The sequence below is a fragment of the Lithobates pipiens genome, unplaced genomic scaffold (genome assembly GCF_037356315.1).
Source record: "Lithobates pipiens isolate NorthernLeopardFrog02 unplaced genomic scaffold, aLitPip1_a1.2 Scaffold_1, whole genome shotgun sequence".
In the NCBI taxonomy this organism is placed as follows: domain Eukaryota; kingdom Metazoa; phylum Chordata; class Amphibia; order Anura; family Ranidae; genus Lithobates; species Lithobates pipiens.
The window spans coordinates 232,343,142-232,363,595 of NW_027507685.1; the positions used below are offsets into that span (position 1 = coordinate 232,343,142).

The 20,454-nt window shown below is 46.0% G+C and overlaps 1 protein-coding gene across 1 annotated transcript in view; it reads right to left on the reverse strand.

The window, feature by feature from the left end:
* Positions 1-20,454, reverse strand: part of LOC143987733 (uncharacterized) — a 69,549-nt gene that overhangs the window by 1,678 nt on the left and 47,417 nt on the right. The gene's annotated exons all lie outside the window — the stretch shown is intronic.

Below are 20,454 nucleotides of genomic sequence, written 5' to 3' on the forward strand. Positions count from 1 at the left end.
CTCCCTCAATACAAACCACCCTCCATCAATATAGACTGCCCTCCCTCAGTATAAACCTCCCCTTAGTACAGACACCCCTTCAGTGCAGACCCCTCTATCAGTACAGACACTCCCACCTCGGTGCAGACCCCCCATCGGTACAGACCCCCCATTGGTACAGACACCCCCACCTCAGTACAGACCCCCAAGCATTACAGACACCCCCCTCAGTGCAGACCCCCCTCAGTACAGACACCCCAGCAGTACAGACACCCCCCAGTGCAGACCTTCCAGTGCAATCACCCCCCCAGTGCAGACACCTCCCGAATGCAAACACCCCCAGTGCAGACAGCCCCAGCAGTACAGACACCCCCCAGTGCAGACACCTCCCGAATGCAAACACCCTCAGTGCAGACACTCCCAGCAGTACAGACACCCCCCCCCCTTACAGACCTCAGAACAGCAGATAATCATACACACACAGCGGTGTGTGTCCCTCAAGCTTGGGCTCCTCCTCCTCTGTGGATGTAAACAGAGAGGAGGGGGAGGCAGCTTCATTCCGCTCTGCTGCAGGACACTGTGCAGCAGGCAGTGTTGGTGGTCCCACTACCCATCGGTGTCACCCCTCTGGCAGGTGTCACACAGGTGCGGCCCGCACCCCTGCACCTGCCTAGCAACGCCACTGGTTAGAAAACATGTTCATGAGCTCATTGACCATCGACATCATAACAATCAATTTTACTACCGACATTTGTTCAGGTGTCAGTCCAAGGAGCATGCTTAGCCTGGCAGCGCAGTGGATAGATTTCCAAATTTCAATTGCAAAACATCCTACTTAACGCAGTTTAGGGAGAGAACTTAGGGAAATTGTTTCTCATTTAAGTTGAAAATAAAATAATAAAAAATATATATAATAATATATATTATTTACAGAAAAACTATGAAATAGAATAACGGCCTTCTGCCATATTTGTTATGGTTAGCTGTTCTTTAATTTTATAAAAGTTTGTTTTGCACAGTAACTTTGCCATTAAAATAAAGGAATATGAAACTGAACAGGAAAACACACAGAGGTTGATTGATTTACTATTACTAAAAGTGGAGAGTGCAAAATCTGGTGCAGCTCTGCGTAGGGTTAGGTGAACCAATCGGCTTCCAGTTTCTTTTGTCAAAGCATTGAACAAGCTGAAGAACTTTGAAGCTCATTGGCTAGCCTAATGTACTCAGCTGCGCTAAATTTTTCAATCTCTCCAATTTAAGTAAATCAACTCCACAATCTCTGGTGCTTGGAAGTTGGCCCCATACTGTTGTCTACATTTTTCCCTGCTGGCTTCACTGGACATGCCTCATCTTGGTGCCCTCTTAATACTTTTATGACTAGGGAAGTCAGTGAATATACTTACACTGTCCAAATAAAACAAGACAGAGGGCGCCCCGGCCTAGTGCATTAAGGAAGGCCTCTTTTTGTTAATATGGTAACTTAAGTAATATAAAACAAACCAACAGGTGTACTCAGTATCAACCTTGTTGTCAAAGTAAGCTTCCAGTCTACAGTACATCACATCACCTATAGCCTGGGTCAACTGGAAAACCCAAAAGACTAAGGCCGCGTACACACGCGGGGACTGTTCGCTGAAACTTTGTTCGTCAAACAGTTGCCGCAACAGTCCGCTCAAAATTTGCATGGGCGGACTTGCCCACACACGAGCGGACTGTTTCAGCGAACTGTTTGCCAAACAGTTCGCTCAACTTTTGAAATGAACGGACTCGCCCACATAAGGCGGAGGCAAGTCCGCCCATTTCGAGCGCGTGTACAGGTAGGCGGGGCCCGCGAAGGAGATGTCGCGGGCCCCGCCGCCTGGAATGAACTTAAAGGGGAATCCCAACGCCGAAAAAAATCGGCGTGGGGGTTCCCCCAAAGTCCACAACAGACCCTTGTCCAAGCACGCTACCCGGCCGGCCAGGAAAGGGGGGGCGAGCGAGCGCGCCCCCCCCTGAGCCGTACCAGGCCGCGTGCCCTCAACATGGGGGGTGCCTTGGGGAAGGGGGTGCCTTGGGGAACACGCCGCGCGGCCCCCCTTCCCCAAGGCACCCCCCATGTTGAGGGCACGCGGCCTGGTACGGCTCAGGGGGGGGGCGCGCTCGCTCGCCCCCCCTTTCCTGGCCGGTCGGCTAGCGTGCTCGGACAAGGGTCTGTTGTGGACTTTGGGGGAACCCCCACGCCGATTTTTTCGGCGTTGGGTGTCCCTTTAAGTCCATACCAGGCGGCGGTGCCCGCGAAGTCTCCCTCGCGGGCCCCGCCTACCTGTACACGCGCTCAAAATGGGCGGACTTTTCCGTGCGGGAAAAGTCTGCTCATTTCAAAAGTTGAGCGAACAAGCCTACACACGGGCGGACTGTCCGCTCAAACCAAGTTTCAGCGGACAGTTTTTCGGAATTTCCGAAAGACCTTGTTCAGCGGACTGTTCGCTGAAACTGTCCGCTGAAAGCCCACACACGAGCGGACTGTCCGCTGAAACACTGTTCAGCGGACAAAGTTGGGCGAACAGTCCGCCCGTGTGTACGCGGCCTAACGTGTTTTGAGGACTTGCCTTGCCTAATCTCCTCCGAACCACTAAGGACTGCCGCATGGCAATGTACGTCATCAGAATGGCATGTACAGGCACAAGCACGTACATGTACGTGCTCGCCTTCCAGCGGGTGGGGGGGATGGCCGTTGGTTTCTGGCCATCCCCTCTCGATCGCTCCTGGCGAATGAGAAGCTTCCCCCGCTGTGTATAGTAAACACAGGCAGGGAGGAAGTGATGTCATTCTCCTCGGGGCGGTCTTTTTGACCAGACTACAAGGAGAGCACTGAAAGTAAGTGCACCAAACTCTACACTAACATGTAGGCACACAAATCCCCCCGATCACCCCCCCTCCCAGTCACAGTGTCATGATTGCAGTGATCATTTATTTTCTGATCACTGCATTCAGTGTCAGCTGTGACAGTAAAAAGTGTCAGGGCAGTTAGTGTTAGGTCCAGGGTAGCCCCCTACCCCCCCCCCAATAAAGGTTTAACCCCCTGATTGCCCCTAGAGTTAACCCTTTCACCTCCTTTTGCCAGTGTCACTAAGTGATCGTTTTTCTGATCGCTGCATTAGTGTCACTGGTGCCACTAAGTAGCTAGTTATTTTTTTAGGTTCACCACCAGGTTTTTATAGCGCTAGGTACCCCGATATACTACCCAATAACGGTTTTAACCCCCTGATTGCCCCTAGTTAACCCTTTCACCCCCTTTTGCCAGTATCACTAAGCGATCGTTTTTCTGATCGCTGCAGTAGTGTCACTGGTGCCGTTAGGTAGCTAGTTATTTTTTTAGGTTCACCGCCAGGTTTTTATAGCGCTAGGTACCCCGATATACTACCCAATAATGGTTTTAACCCCCTGATTGCCCCTAGTTAACCCTTTCACCAGCAATCACCGTATAAGTGTCACTGGTGACGCTGGTTAGCCAGTTAGTTATTTAGGTTCCCCGTCAGGTTTTTATATAGTGCCAGGGACCCCCATATACTACCTAATAAAAATTTGAACCCCCTGATTGCCCCTAGTTAACCCTTTCACCAGTGATCACTGTATAAGTGTTACGGGTGACTCTGGTTAGTTTGCTTTTTATAGCATCAGGGCACCCACCATTTTTTACCCAATAAAGGTTTAACCCCCTGATCACCCGGCGGGTGATATCAATTAGGTTTTAGGGTCAGGGTCTGCGTCGCCCCAGGCAGCGCTAGGTTAGTGCCAGTACCGCTAACACCCACGCGCAAAGCATAAACCTCCTGTAGTGGTATAGAATCTGAACAGATCAATATCTGATCTGATCAGATCTATACTAGCGTCCCCAGCAGTTTAGGGTTCCAAAAAAACGCATTGTTAGCGGGATCAGCCCAGATACCTGCTGGCACCTGCGTTTTTCCCCTCCGCCCAGCCCACCCAAGTGCAGTATCGATCGATTACTGTCACTTACAAAATACTAAACACATAACTGCAGCGTTTGCAAAGTCAGGCCTGATCCCTGCGATCGCTAACAGTTTTTTTTGGTAGCGTTTTATATTTAAATCCGGAAGGCAGTGCTTGGTTTTCGGGGTTCCGTACGTGGCTAGGCTCCCAAAAAGTCCCCCACATGTGGTATCCCTGTACTCGGGAGAAGCAGCAGAATTTATTTTGGGGTGTAATTTCACTTATGCCCATAGCATGTGTGAGCAATATATAATTTAGTGACAACTTTGTGCAAAAAAAAAAAATTTAATATTCCTGCAACTTGTGGCAAAATATAAAATATTTCATGGACTCAACATGCCTCTCAGTAAATAGCTTGGGGTGTCTACTTTCCAAAATGGGGTCATTTGGGGGGGGATTTTGTGGTATTTTGGCATTTTATGGCCTTCGAAACTGTGATAGGTAGTGAGGAGTGAAATCAAAAATTTGCACCCTTAGAAATCCTGAAGGCAGTGATTGGTTTTCGGGGTGCCGTACACAGCTAGACTCCCAAAAAGTCCCACATATGTGGTATCCCTGTACTCAGGAGAAGCAGCAGAATATATTTTGGGGTGCAATTCCACATATGACTATGGCATGTGTGAGCAATATATCATTTAGTGACAACTTTTTGTAAACTTTTTTTTTTTTGTGTCATTATTCAATCACTTGGGACAAAAAAAAAAAAAATATTCAATGGGCTCAACATGCCCCTCAGCAATTTCCTTGGGGTGTCTACTTACAAAATGGGGTCATTTGGGGGGGGGGGGGGGTTGTACTGCCCTGCCATTTTAGCACCTCAAGAAATGAGATAGGCAGTCATAAATTAAAAGCTGTGTAAATTCCAGAAAATGTGCTCTAGTTTGTAGACGCTATAACTTTTGCGCAAACCAATAAATATACGCTTATTGACATTTTTTTACTAAAGACATGTGGCTGAATACATTTTGCCCTAAATGTATGACTAAAATTGAGTTTATTCGATGTTTCTTATAACAAAAAGTAGAAAATATCTTTTTTTCTTGAAATTTTTGGTCTTTTTCCATTTATATCGCAAAAAATAAAAATCGCAGAGGCAATCAAATACCATCAAAAGAAAGCTCTATTTGTGGGAAGACCAAATTTCGTTTGGGTACAACATTGCATGACCGCGCAATTACCAGTTAACCCTTTAATGACTAAGCCTATTTTTGGCATTTGGTGTTTACAAGTTAAAATCCATATTATTTTGCTAGAAAATTACTTGGAACCCCCAAACATTATATATATTTTTTTAGCAGAGACTCTAGAGAATAAAACGGCGATTGTTGCAATATTTTATGTCACACGGTATTTGCGCAGCGGTGTTTTAAACGCAACTTTTTGGGAAAAGGGACACTTTCATGAATTAAAAAAAAACAAAACAGTAAAATTAGCCCAATTTTTTTGCATAATGTGAAAGATAATGTTACACCGAGTAAATAGATACCAAACATGTCACACTTTATAACTGCACGCACTTGTGGATTGACGACAAAGTACGGTACCTAAAAATCTCAATAGGCAACGCTTTAATTTTTTTTACGGTTACCAGGTTAGCGTTGCAGAGGAGGTCTAGTGCTAGAATTATTGCTCTCGCTCTGACGATCGCGGCGATACCTCACATGTGTGATTTGAACACCGTTTACATAAGCGGGCGCGACTTCCGTATCCGTTTTCTTTGCTTCGCAAGCTCGCGGGAACGACGGCGCTTTAAAAATTTATTTTTTATTTTTTTATTTATTTTATTTATTTTAAAATGACTAAATTGTTTTAAAAAAAAAAATGTGATCACTTTTATTGCTGTCACAAGGAATGTAAACATCCCTTGTGACAGTAATAGGTGGTAACAAGTACTCTTTATAGAGGGATCGGGGGTCTAAAAGACCCCCCCACCCCTCCTTTACACTTCCATGTATTCAGATCGCTGAAAACGGCGATTCTGAATACCGTATATATTTTTAAAATCTGTGCCATTGGCAGCCGAGTAAATGGGAAGTGACGTCATGACGTCGCTTCCGTGTTTACTATTAGGATACTGGAACGAAGCCGATTACGGCTTCATTCCAGTTCCTCCCCAGCAGCCAGAGGCAGCGGACATGGAATCGGTGCTCCCGATCTAGCAGGAGCACAGGTAACAGTGGCGGGAGGCGGTGGGAGGGGAGCCGTCCCCTCCCGCTCCTCCGGCATAACAGCCGAGCGGCTTTCAGTAGCATCGGTTGTTATGGCTGGATAGCCAATGGCCTGCTGAAAAAAACGGTACCGGGATGATGCCTGCAGGTGCGGGCATCTTCCCGGTATACCCCCCGGAAGCCGAGTACGCACATATGCGTACGCTCGGTGGGAAGGGGTTAAAGCAGTGCAGTGCGAAATTGTAAAAAGACCTCTGGTCCTTAGGCTGACAATTGGTCCGGGGCTGAAGTGGTTAATTGACAATTGCGCGGTCGTACGACGCTGTACCTAAATAAAATTGTTGTCCTTTTTTCCCACAAGTGGAGCTTTCTTTTGGTTGCATTTGATCACCTCTGCAGTTTTTTTTTTTTTTTTTTGCACTATAAACAAAAAAATACTTTTTGAAAAAAAAAATATATTTTTTACTTTCTGCTATAAAAAATTTAAAAAATCTTATTTCTTCATCAATTTAGGCCAATATGTTTTCTGCTACATATTTTTGGTAAAGGAAATCCCAATAAGCGTATATTGATTGGTTTGCGCAAAAGTTATAGTGTGTACAAAGTATGGGATAAACGTAGGGACTTTTAAAAAATATATTTTTTACTAGTAAAGGCAGAGATCAGCGATTTTTAGTGAGACTGCGACATTGCGGCGGAGAAATCTGACACCAAGTGAAATTTTTTGGGGACCAGTGACACCAATACAGTGATCAGTACTAAAATAAAGCACTGTCGCTGTATAAATGACACTGGCAAGGAAGGGGTTAACATCAGGGACAATCAAATGGTAAAATGTGTTCCCTATGTGTGCTTTCTAACTGCAGGGGATGTGCTTTGACTAAAGGAAAACAGAGATCCGTGTTTCTGCTTAGCAGAAACACAAGATCTCCATTTTCTTCTCTAGCAGAACGGAAATCTGACTTGTTTACATAGGCAGACCGCCATTCTGTCTCTCTATGAGCAATCACCAGGTTCCCGGGAGACATCACACCCGCTAGGCCAGATGATTGGCTCCTGCTGTGTCCAATCACAGTGGGAGTGGGGGATCCTGCTAGGCATGAGCACCCCAGAGCCAAAGAAGATGATTATGTACGTGATTTTGTGCTTAAGGTCCGCCCTGCCGCAGTACATTTATGTGGGTAGTCCTTAAGTTGTTAAGATGAAAAACCTTCTGCCTCTAGAACCACTTTAAGGCTGTGATTAGCATTACTGTTTAACACTGCCATCTTGTGGATAAATATAAACCTGCATTCACAATAACAATGCAGAGTGTTACACATCTTTTTTGAAGTTGTTGGCACTCTCAGCTAGTACCACTTCCTGGGGAGGGAGTTCCAAGAATCCTTTATTCAATTCAATTTTAAACTTTCTTTCTTCTATCCTCAAATCATAGCCAAATGTCCTCCTTGGGAACCTTGGAGTAAACTGTTTACATTTGATATATTTTTTACATTGTGATCATATCCCCTCTTCTCCAGAGTGAATTACTGAAATGTATATAATTAATTCTCATAAGTGAGTTCCTCATTCCCCCCTATTAATTTTGTTGCCCTTCACCGAACTCCAACAACTGTCTTTCACCTTTTAAAACTGATTTGCATCAGACATAATAAAGATTTTACAGATTAACAGTCGAGAAAATAGTGAATGGACAGGGAAGAGCACACTAATTTCATGAAGTATCATATTCATCCTGGCTCTGTTAGCATCTACACTTAATAAACTCAGTCACTTTGCTCCAAACAACTAAAGTGACAGTTACTTTAAAGCCCACCCCAATCCACTTTTATAGTCATCTTTACTATGCTCACCCAATACTCTGTTCCTCTGTTGGAGTTATACCTCATTCAAGTATTGTGTTGAATTTTTGGAGCTTACACTATTTACACTTTTTTTATATTCTTAATCTGACCCAACCCTCCCTCTGTTTTGCCATAGATCAGAATTATATCAGCCATGCAGCTGCCCAGGAGGCATTGGCTTATGCTGTGTGGCTGGAGATGGGTGGACGCAGCAGTGCATCATCAGGGAGCCAGGTTCCTGAACCCAGAAGAGACAGCCGGGCCCCTGATGAGGTTAGAAAGAAGATGTAGAATGGGACCCAGCATGTGGTGGCTGTTCATCAGATAACAGCTGGGTAATGATGTATTTGCTGGTGCTGATGAGCATGTGAATTCAAAATATCTTAGCAAACCAGAGAAGAGAGGGACAAAATCAAAATTATCTGCACACCATTTTTTTCTGTTTTTCTGTAGTGCAGTGATTTCTCCAGTAGGGAGCACTCAGTGGCTTCCTATGATATGTTATCTGCCTGACTTACTTGCGTGATTCAGAGGATTGAGTCAGAGATACAGCATTGGCCGGTCTTGCAGGTTTGTTGAATGGCCAGTCACTGATGGACTTTTCGTCAGTGAGTTAGGCCTAGCTTTTATAATATTTTTATTTATCTTCCTCAACAGACAAACAAACAAAATAGAACAAAACATAACAAAACAACATACACATCGAACCTAAAATATATTAATACAAAATCAAAATCCAATCACCCTGCATAGCAGCTATTGATTCAAAATAAAAATTCAAAATAACAGAGCAATACAGCAACAACTTGAAGGGATATAATAATTGAAAAAAAAAAAGAGTTAGGCCTAGCTTTCAACAAAACATCAAGGACAGGCTTTTTAAAAGTTCTTTGCCTACAGACTGTTGCCTGAGCCTAATATAATGTACTGGAGCCACCATGTGCTACTTGATTCACAGAGGATCTTACTTACACTGTTCTTGCTGCTTAGGGATATCATTAGGAACACTAGAACCATATCTGAAACTTTACTGGAGATTAAGGATGAGCCAAACACCCCCCTGTTTGGTTCGCACTAGAACCTGCGAACACACCTAAACTTTGTGTGAACTTTAGAACCCTATTAAAGTCTATGGGACTCGAACGTTCACAATCTAAAGTGCTAATTTTATAGGCTAATATGCAAGTTACTGTCCTAAAAAGTGTTTGGGGACCTGAGTCCTGCCACAGGGGACATGGATCAATGCAAAAAAAAGTTTTAAAAACGGCCGTTTTTTCAGGAGCAGTGATTTGAATAATGATTAAAGTGAATCAATAAAAGTGTAATATTCCTTTAAATTTCATACCTGGGGGGTGTCTATAGTATGCCTGTGAAGGGGTGCATGTTTCCTGTGATTAGAACTGTCCCTGCACAAAGTGTCATTTCGCAAGGAAAAAAAGTCTTTTAAAATGACTTTCAATTGTCGGCTCCCGTAATACAGAGAACACTCAATGAGTTTTCTCTGTATTAATGGAGCACAATTCATTCATTGATAAATAAAAAAGTGTGGGGGTTCCGCTAAATTCAATTACCAGGCCCTTCAGGTCTGGTATGGATATTAAGGGGAACCCCGCATCAAATTTAGGAAAAAATCTGACGTGGTGGTCCCCCTAAAAATCCATACCAGACCCTTTATCCGAGCACACAACCTGGCAGGCTGCAGGAAAAGAGGGGGGATGATAGAGCACCCCCCCTCCTGAACCGCACCAGGCCACATGCCCTCAACATTGGGAGGATGCTTTGGGGGTCTGTGACCCCTCAAAGCACCATGTCCCCATGTTGATGGGGACAAGGGCCTCATCCCCACAACCCTGGCCGGTGGTTGTGGGGGTCTGCGGGCGGGGGGCTTATCAGAATCTGGAAGCCCCCTCCTAACAAGGGGACCCCCAGATCCCGGCTCCCCCCCTGTTTGAAATGGATACAGAAACCTGCGTTACATCAGAGGGGGACGGGGTCACCCATACGTCACTGGGGAACCCCATGGCTTCCCTCACCAGCGTCAGAGGGGGCGGGTTCAGGTGACGGGTGGCCCCGCCCTCCTAATATAAGAAACGTCAGCGCTGGGATCCCTGCAGTGTCTCCGCAGTAGAGACAGAAGACGGATGCATGTATGGACAGTGCTGGACTGAAAATCACCCGTCGCTGGATCAGATCAGCCATCGCTGGACCCCGGAGATCCATCGCTGGATAGCAAGAGTGGATTACCACCGCTGGAATCTTTTTTAAATTTTTTTTATTTTTAATAAAGGAATTTTTCAAAAGTGTGTTTGTCTTATTTAACCATTTTTACACTTTCTTTGTGAAATGGTAGGGGTACTTTTGTACCCCCTTACCATTTCAAATGGGGGGGCCGGGATCTGGGGGTCCCCTTGTTAAAGGGGGCTTCCAGATTCTGATAAGCCCCCCACCCGCAGACCCCCACAACCACCAACCAGGGTTGTAGGGATGAGGCCCTTGTCCCCATCAACATGGGGACATGGTGCTTTGAGGGGTCACAGACCCCCAAAGCATCCTCCCAATGTTGAGGGCATGTGGCCTGGTACGGGTCAGGAGGGGGGGCGCTCTCTCATCCCCCCTCTTTTGCTGCAGCCTGCCAGGTTGCGTGTTTGGATAAAGGGTCTGGTATGGATTTTTAGGGGGACCCCCACGGCAAATTTTTTTTAAAATTTGATGGGGGGTTCCCCTTAATATCCATACCAGACCTGAAGGGTCTGGTATGGATATTTAGGGGGACCCCCACGTCAATGTTTTTTTTAAATTTGACACGGGGTTCCCCTTAATATCCATACCAGACCTGAAGGGCCTGGTAATTGAATTTAGGGGAACCCCCACGCTTTTTAAAAAAAAAATTTAATCAATGAATGAATTGTGCTCCGTTAATACAGAGAACACTCATTGAGTGTTCTCTGTATTACGGGAGCCGACAATTGAAAGTCATTTTAAAAGACTTTTTTTCCTTGCGAAATGACACTTTGTGCAGGGACATTTCTAAGCATGGGAAACATGCGCCCCTTCACAGGCATACTATAGACACCCCCCAGGTATGAAATTTAAAGGAATATTACACTTTTATTGTTTCACTTTAATCATTATTAAAAATCATTGCTCCTGAAAAAATGGCCGTTTTTAAAACTTTTTTTTGCATTGATCCATGTCCCCTGTGGCAGGACCCAGGTCCCCAAACACTTTCTAGGACAGTAACTTGCATATTAGCCTTTAAAATTAGCACTTTATATTTCTCCCATAGACTTGTACAGGGTGTTCCGGCTTTTCGAATTTGCCACGAACAGCCCAAATTGTTCACTGTTCGCTGAACAGGCGAACAGGCAATGTTCGAGTTAAACATGAGTTCTACTCGAACTCGAAGCTCATCCCTACTGGAGATACTGAAGCCAAAGTTTAACCTCTACTAGTCCTGGACCTCACCTGTGTTGATTTAGTAGCTGGACAGATATCACTGGGGACACTGGAGCCACACTTGAACCTTTACTGCCTCGGGGCATCACCTATGTTGATTTCAGTAGCTGAGCAGACATCACTGGGGACAGTGGAACCACACTTGAACCTTTACCAGTTTTGGCCTCCACCTATGTGGACCCAGTAGGTGAACAGATATCTCTGGGGACAAAAGAATAACACTTGAATATTTCCCGTTCTGGGACCTTACCAATATTGATCAAGTAAATTATCAGATATCACTGAGCACAATAGAGCCAAACTTGAACCTTTACTGGTCTCGGACCTCATCCATGTTGATCCAGTATATTAACAGATATCACTGGGGACAATGGAGCCACACTTGAACCTTTCCTCTTCTGGACTTCACACATTTTGTTTAAGTAGATGAACAGATATCATTGGAGACAATGGAGTAACATTTGAACCTTTACTGGTCTGGAATCCCACCCACGTTGATCCAGTACTGGAACAGATATCTCTGCGGACACTGGAGCAACACTCGGACATTTAATGGTCTGGGACCTCACCCATGTTGAGCCATTACCTGAATAATTACCACTGGGGACACCGGAGTAACATTTGAGCATTTACTGGTCTGAGACCTCACTCATGTTGATCCAGTATATAAACAAATATCACTGGGGACAATGGAGTAAACCTTGAACCCCACTTGTCTGGGACTGCAGTAACTACCCAGTACAGTGAAAGCTTGCAGAGGCTCAGTCTTCAGTTTACCCAATGGCTGCTTGTTACTTTAGTAGCCTGAATAGAAAATATCTAGTATTGTTTAACAACATGCCTACATGAAAAGATCAAAACTGCAAACACATTCTAGTATAGACTAATAGACAAGTTACAGATAAAGCAAAACTGGGGGATTCTGTTCATTTTCCTTTAGCAGTCATCTTCACATTTTAGGCTTTAGTGCTGTAAAAGAAAATTATTTTGTTCATTATTTTAAAATAGTATGCAATGTCACCAATGTAAGCTTAAAGCCTAATGCCCTGTACACACTATAGAGTTTTCCGAACGGAAAATGTTCGATGGGAGCTTGTTGTCGGAAATTCCGACCGTGTGTAGGCTCCATTGGACATTTTCCATTGGAATTTTTATCACACAAAATTTGAGATCTGGATCTCAAATTTTCTGACGAAATCCGTTGTCGGAAATTCCGATCGTGTGTACGTGTGAAGCACAAAGTTCCACGCATGCTTGGAATCAAGTAGAAGAGCCACACTGGCTATTGAACTTCCTTTTTCTCGGCTCGTCGTATGTGTTGTACGTCACCGCATTCTTGGCGATCAGAATTTCCGACAATATTTGAGTAACCGTGTGTATGCAAGACAAGTTTGAGCCAACATTCGTCTGAAAAAAACATTGATTTTGTTGGCAAAAAAAACTATTTCCATTACTAATTGTGGTGGTCACTGTCAGCACTGTATAAAGTCTATGTAGCATCAGCTACATAAAGTACAGGTAGTTTCCATCTGCTGCCATCACAAAATTTAGTTGGGCTGAGCACTGCTTTGCCATTCACAGACCGCTTTGTATTTTGTTAATGAATATAAGGCCTCCACTTGACAGAGATGGACATGGTAATGTCATCCTTCTGTATCTCCACTTCAGCCATTCAGAAGAAGCCATATATTTATAAATATAGAAGGTCTCCTGCGAATGATTAAAGTGGAAGTAAACCCATCGATTTAAACAGTTTCAAAAAATGGCAGCTTCCGTGGATGAAAACGATAGGGGAGTTTACTTCCACTTTAAGCATCCCTTAGCCAAAATCAATTTTGTTATTTTTTTCCCAAGACACTGCCTTAACACAGCGCTATGTACTGCATGTAATGGATGCTACATACAGTTTATACAGCACTGACAACACTGACAGTAGTCACAATTATTAATGGAAAAAGTTTGTTTGGGCTAGCTTGGCCCGTACAAAATATTTAAGGTAAAAGTAAAGGTGGATTTGAATTTAAATAAATAATAAGTATTAATTAAAATAAAATGTCTATTTTAGGCCTCATTCAATGGGTTGTACCTATGCATGTATCTGTGCGATGGGCTGTCTTTGCCCCCACAGGATGCACAGGTGTTCCATGCATTTGAATACAGGCAGTCTAATTCATGTCTGTTGGCATGCAGCAGTTGCAAGGACACAACCGCTGGTTTCACTTTGACATCGATGTGGGTGCATGTCCCCAAACTCACACAGTCTGCCTTTGGGAACATGCACCCACATGGTGTCAGATTGAAGCCAACAGCTGTGTCTGTGCAGCCGCTACATCCCAATAGACATGAATGTGACTGCCTGCACCCAAAATCAAGGAACAACTGTGCATCCTGTGTGTAAGGTGAAGATGTAGTATACTGTTTGCCTTGACACCATTCCCTGTACTGATCAACAGCACTTTATCCTGGTTCCAAGTATTTCATCTACATGAGAACAAAACACCTCTCAACTCTCACCAAGTCTTATGACCATTTATGTTCAAAGAAGCACATCCAGATGCCTGAAGGCCTTTGTATGCTTACTCTCCCTGCCTCTCTTGGATGTCTATAGAAGCTTTTAGCGAAATTGTAATTTAAGCCTTAAAGTAGAACTAAAGGCAACACTTTTTTTATTTTGGAAAGGGTAGGGTGAGTTATAACCCCTGCCAGTTTTCTTTTATGCCATCTATGTCCCATTGTGGAGGCTTTCTTTCACTTCATATCCCAAAGCTGAAACAAGAAGTGAAAGGTAACCCCTCCAATGTGCACCATAACTAGTGTCCCCATTGGAAGGATTTCCCTTCTATTCCTTTTCTGGAGACAACCAAAAACTATTATATTATGGTATTTTCTTTCACTTTCAGTGATAACAGTAAACAGGAGAAATAGAGAGGATAATTCTCCCTATCAAGGACACAGACAGCAATAAGAACTGACATGTGTTTTAATTCCATTCCACTTTATCCAAAACTGAAAACAAAATGTCTTTAGTTATGTAGCACCCTGCGAATGTAGAATGCTAAGTAAATGTAGTGTTTGTTCCTTTATGTCAGGGGTAGGCAACCTCAGCCCTCCAGCTGTAGTGAAAATACAAATATCATCATGCCTCTGCCTTTAGGAGGCACGCCTGTGATTGTTGGGCTCTTGCAATGTCTCATGGGACTTGTAGTTTCAAAACAGCTGGAGATAGTGAAGGGAGCAGTGATTGTTCTGGTCTGTTTGGGGTTTCACAGGCGGGAGTTTGATTGCTTGGAGTTTGATTGCTTCCCCCTTTCTTTGGAAGAAGCTTCCAGAACATAGGGGGAGATGGAAATAACCAGCCTGAATATTTATCATGCTGTATCCAATCCCTGAGGAGGAGTGTCCAGAAGGTGGCTGGTAAGGAAATAAATAGCCTGAAGCCCTGAGGAGATTGTTTTTCCTCTTTAGAGGGTTCCAAATCCACAGAAGCTGCTGTTGCTCTGAAGCAAGCCTGTGGACTGTGTAGCTGTTCTGTGAGGTCTCAGCTGTAGCAGAGATGAAGACCTGGAATTTATCTGGAGCTGGCTGTAAGACTTCACCATAAGAGATCTGGTCTGGAGAAGGATTGTTTCCTTCACTGGACCATGTCTGGAGGAAGCTGGAAGGTGTGCAGCTGTCCTGGGGACTTGTCAGTAACGATCCTGAATTGATACCCTAGTGACTGTGTATTTTATTTTTCATAGGGTCTCAGAGTACTGGCCATTCCATTGTCCTTAGCAGAATTTTGGAGTGTGAGCCTAGAGAATAGTGTCCTCCTGTTACTGTGCAGTGTTATGGAAATTGCATTGGGTACCAATAGTTGTGCACTAGAACAAGATAACCAGATGCCAAAGAAAAGCCTTCTGGTCTATAGCTGTGGGGCCTAAAGCCCCACACTATCAGATTGTCTGCTGAGTTTTTGCTTCAGATTTACCAAAACCATGTAGTAGAAGGGCCTGCCTGATTGCATACACATTGAAACTCCTAAGGTTTGACCTCATATTACATGGTTTTGGTAAATCTGAAGGAAAAACTCAGCAGACAATCTGATAGTGTGTACGGGGCTTTAGACTGTTCACTGTCCACTATCCACAATTACCTCCAGAAAAAGAGATGAAGGAGAAGATTGCTTTCTTATTGCTGTTTGTTCTTTGGAGTATCCCTTGCCCTAACACCTCTCTTGTTTAACCACTTGCTTACTGGGCACTTAAACACCCTTCCCGCCCAGACCAATTTTCAGCTTTCGGTGCTCTCACACTTTGAATGACAATTACTCAGTCATGCAACACTGTACCCAAATTAATTTTTGTCCTTTTTTTCCCCACAAATAGAGCTTTCTTTTGGTGGTATTTGATCACCTCTGGGGTTTTTATTTTTTGCGCTATAAATGAAAAAAGACCGAAAATTTTGAAAAAAACCGCATATTTCTTTGTTTCTGTGACAGAATTATGCAAATTATAAATTTTTCTTCATAAATTTTGGCCACAATTTATACTGCTACATATCTTTGGTAAAAATAACCCAAATTAGTGGATATTATTTGGTCTTTGTGAAAGTTAGAGAGTCTAAAAGCTGTGGTGCGAATCGCACAAAATTGATCACATCTGATGTACTGGTGGCCTATCTCGCTTCCTGTGACCCGAACAAGCCAGGAAAGTACAAATACCCCCCAAATGACCCCTTTTTGGAAAGTAGACATTCCAAGGTATTTAGTAAGATGCATGGTGAGTTTTTTGATGTTGTCATTTTTTTCCCACAATTCTTTGCAAAATTAAGATTTTTCATTTTTTTTATTTTTCTCCACAAAATTGTCATTGTAATAGGTTATTTTTCTCACATGGCATGTGTATACCACAAATGACACCCCCAAGAAAATTCTGCTACTCCTCCTGAGTATTACAATACCACATGTGTGGGACTTTTTCACAGCCTGGCCACTTAGAGAGACCCAACATGCAGGGAGCGCCATCACGTGTTCTAGGAGCATAAATTACACATCTAACTTGTTGACTACTTATTACACTTTTGAAGCACCAGGACAATGACACGTGACACTGATGACAGATGGCACTGATACGTGGCAATGATGACACTTATACGTGGCACTGATGACACGTGGCACTGATGACAGATGGCACTAATATGTGGCACTGATGACAGATGGCACTAATATGTGGCACTGATGACACGTGGAACTTATACATGGCACTGATGACACGTGGCACTAATACGTGGCACTGAAGACACGTGGCACTAATACGTGGCACTGATGACAGATGGCACTAATACGTGCCACCGATGACAGATGGCACTAATACGTGGCACCGATGACGCGTGACACTGATGACAGATGGCACTGATAAGTGGCATTGATGACACGTGACACTGACAACAGATGGCACGTGACACTGACAGGTGGCACTGATGACAAATGGCACTGATACGTGGCACTGATGACAGATGGCACTAATACGTGGCCCCGATGACAGATGGGACTATGTGGCACTGATGACACGTGGTACTTATACGTGGCACTGATGAAAGATGGCACTGGGGACAAATGGCACTGACAACAGGTGGCACTGGGAACAGATAGCACTAACAGGTGGCACTGGGGGCAGGTGGCACAGGGGGCAGGTAGCACTGGGGTGGATGGCACTGGGGCGGATGGCACTGGGGCAGGATAGCACTGGGGGAGGATGGCACTGGGGGAGGATGGCACTTTTGTTTACTTTTTTTTTTTTTTACACTGACGGCCACTGCAGCCGTTCATCTCTCCCCTCTCACACTCTGTCTGTGTGAGGAGGGAGAGCGGCGCTGAGAGATGATCTCATATGTTTACATATGAGATCACCTCCCATTGGACACGCTGATCTCGCTGTAAACGGCCGCTGTGATTGGCCGTTTACAGCGATCTGTGTTTGCCTGTCCCCGGGGGACACGGCAAACACAGAACTTCCCCGATGCGCGCCCGCGGCGGCGCGCATTGCGGAAGTAAACATTAGGACGTCCAGGGACGGCCACCCGGACGAAAGCGCCTGCTCTACGGCCATCATTCGGCTATAGGGCGGGCGCGAGGTGGTTAAAGTTCTTCAAGCAGTAAATATCAAAAAGACATTCCCTAGACTGTATTATTGGAGTCCGTGTGCATGGACTGGGTGCTTGTGGCAGTGAGAAGCCTCTCTACTATTATGGAAGAAACAGCTATTACCAGTGGCCCCCACTGGGGTAGCGCTATAGTTTTACTTTAAAACTATAAATTATTGCATAAAGCAATTTGGTATAGTTTCTCACCCACCTAAGAGATAACCAGGGGTAGCTGCATAATTCTTTTACAGTATCTAAACATTTCTGATTTTATTTAATAATACATGATTAAAGTGTATAGCCAAAACATTTTTGGTAGTTTTTTGATATAATAGGAGGTGTAAGAACCAATATCTGGTTTTACTGCTGTGTGTCACCATTGGGTAGATTCAACATATTTTTCCTTGTGACCATTATTACAAAGACAATGATGGGAAATCCAAAATTTTACAGTTCTCACATGAACAATAGATGAGGTTAAATGTTCCAATTAAGACAATTGGTCTGAGGACAAATGTCTCTCTTTTTTAGTGATTTCCTTTCACTTTTCTTTGCATCTCCGGAGCTGTATGTGAAGGTAGATCTCAGGCCGCGTACACACGCGGGGACTGTTCGCTGAAACTTTGTTCATCAAACAGTTGCCGCAACAGTCCGCTCAAAATTTGCATGAGCGAACTTGCCCACACACGAGCGGACTGTTTCAGCGGACTGTTTGCCAAACAGTTCGCTCAACTTTTGAAATGAACGGCAAGTCCGCCCATTTCGAGCGCGTGTCCAGGTAGGCGGGGCCCGCGAAGGAGACGTCGCGGGCACCGCCGCCTGGAATGAACTTAAAGGGACACCCAACACCGAAAAAAATCGGCGTGGGGGTTCCCCCCAAGTCCACAACAGACCCTTGTCCGAGCACGCTACCCGGCCGGCCAGGAAAGGGGGGGCGAGCGAGCGCGCCCCCCCTCCTGAGCCGTACCAGGCCGCGTGCCCTCAACATGGGGGGTGCCTTGGGGAAGGGGGGGCCGCGCGGCCCCCCCACCCCAAAGCACCTTGTCCCCATGTTGATGAGGACAAGGGCCTCTTCCCGACAACCCTGGCCGTTGGTTGTCGGGGTCTGCGGGCGGGGGGCTTATCGGAATCCAGGAGCCCCCTTTAAGAAGGGGGCCCCCGGATACCAGCCCCCCACCCTATGTGAATGAGTATGGGGTACAATGTACCCCTACCCATTCACCTGTAAAATAAAAGTACCCAAAAAAAAAACACAACACAGAGATAAAATATTTTATTGCACAGCTCCGGGGGTCTTCCGTCTTCGGGGGTCTTCTCCGGACTCCTCCGCTATCTTCTTGTAGCTCTTTTAGTAGCGGAGGAGTCCGGCTTTCTTCCTCCCCGCCGCCGGCATCTTCTCCCGACTTCGGGGGTCTTGTCCCCCTCTTCGGTTCTTCTGCCGGGCCACCGCGCCTTCTTCTAGCTCTTTTACAGGCGGTGGCCCGGTCTTCTGTCGCCGCTGTCGCCGCCGCCGCCGCCGCCTTCCGTTCTTCTTCTTCTTCTTCTTCTCCAGGAGATGTTGACACGACGCTCTCTCCGGCCGGAATGCCAGAGCCGCCCTGCGCTGCCACTTATATAGTGCCAATGGGGCGGTGTCACATGGTATATGTCACATGGGTTGGTCACATGGGTTGATGTCCCATGGTGACCCCGCCCCCTTACGATGTCATAGTCCCCATGTGACATCAACCCATGTGACCAACCCATGTGACATATACCATGTGACACCGCCCCATTGGCACTATATAAGTGGCAGCGCAGGGCGGCTCTGGCATTCCGGCCGGAGAGAGCGTCGTGTCAACATCTCCTGGAGAAGAAGAAGAAGAAGAAGAAGAACGGAAGGCGGCGGCGGCGGCGGCGGCGGCGGCGACAGCGGCGACAGAAGACCGGGCCACCGCCTGTAAAAGAGCTAGAAGAAGGCGCGGTGGCCCGGCAGAAGAACCGAAGAGGGGGACAAGACCCCCGAAGTCGGGAGAAGAGGCCGGCGGCGGGGAGGAAGAAAGCCGGACTCCTCCGCTAGCAAAAGAGCTACAAGAAGATAGCGGAGGAGTCCGGAGAAGACCCCCGAAGACGGAAGACCCCCGGAGCTGTGCAATAAAATATTTTATCTCTGTGTTGTGTTTTTTTTTTGGGTACTTTTATTTTACAGGTGAATGGGTAGGGGTACATTGTACCCCATACTCATTCACATAGGGTGGGGGGCCGGTATCCGGGGGCCCCCTTCTTAAAGGGGGCTCCCGGATTCCGATAAGCCCCCCGCCCGCAGACCCCGACAACCAACGGCCAGGGTTGTCGGGAAGAGGCCCTTGTCCTCATCAACATGGGGACAAGGTGCTTTGGGGTGGGGGGGCCGCGCGGCCCCCCCTTCCCTAAGGCACCCCCCATGTTGAGGGCACGCAGCCTGGTACGGCTCAGGAGGGGGGGGGGCGCGCTCGCTCGCCCCCCCTTTCCTGGCCGGCCGGGTAGCGTGCTCGGACAAGGGTCTGTTGTGGACTTTGGGGGAACCCCCATGCCGATTTTTTTCGGCGTTGGGTGTCCCTTTAAGTCCATACCAGGCGGCGGTGCCCGCGACGTCTCCTTCGCGGGCCCGCCTACCTGTACACGCGCTCGAAATGGGCGGACTTTTCTCCGTGCGGGAAAAGTGCTCATTTCAAAAGTTGAGCGAACAAGCCTACACACGGGCGGACTGTCCGCTCAAACCAAGTTTCAGCGGACAGTTTTTCGGAAATTCCGAAAAACCTTGTTCAGCAGACTGTCCGCTGAAACTGTCCGCTGAAGCCCCACACACGAGCGGACTGTCCGCTGAAACACTGTTCAGCGGACAAGGTTGAGCGAACAGTCCGCCCGTG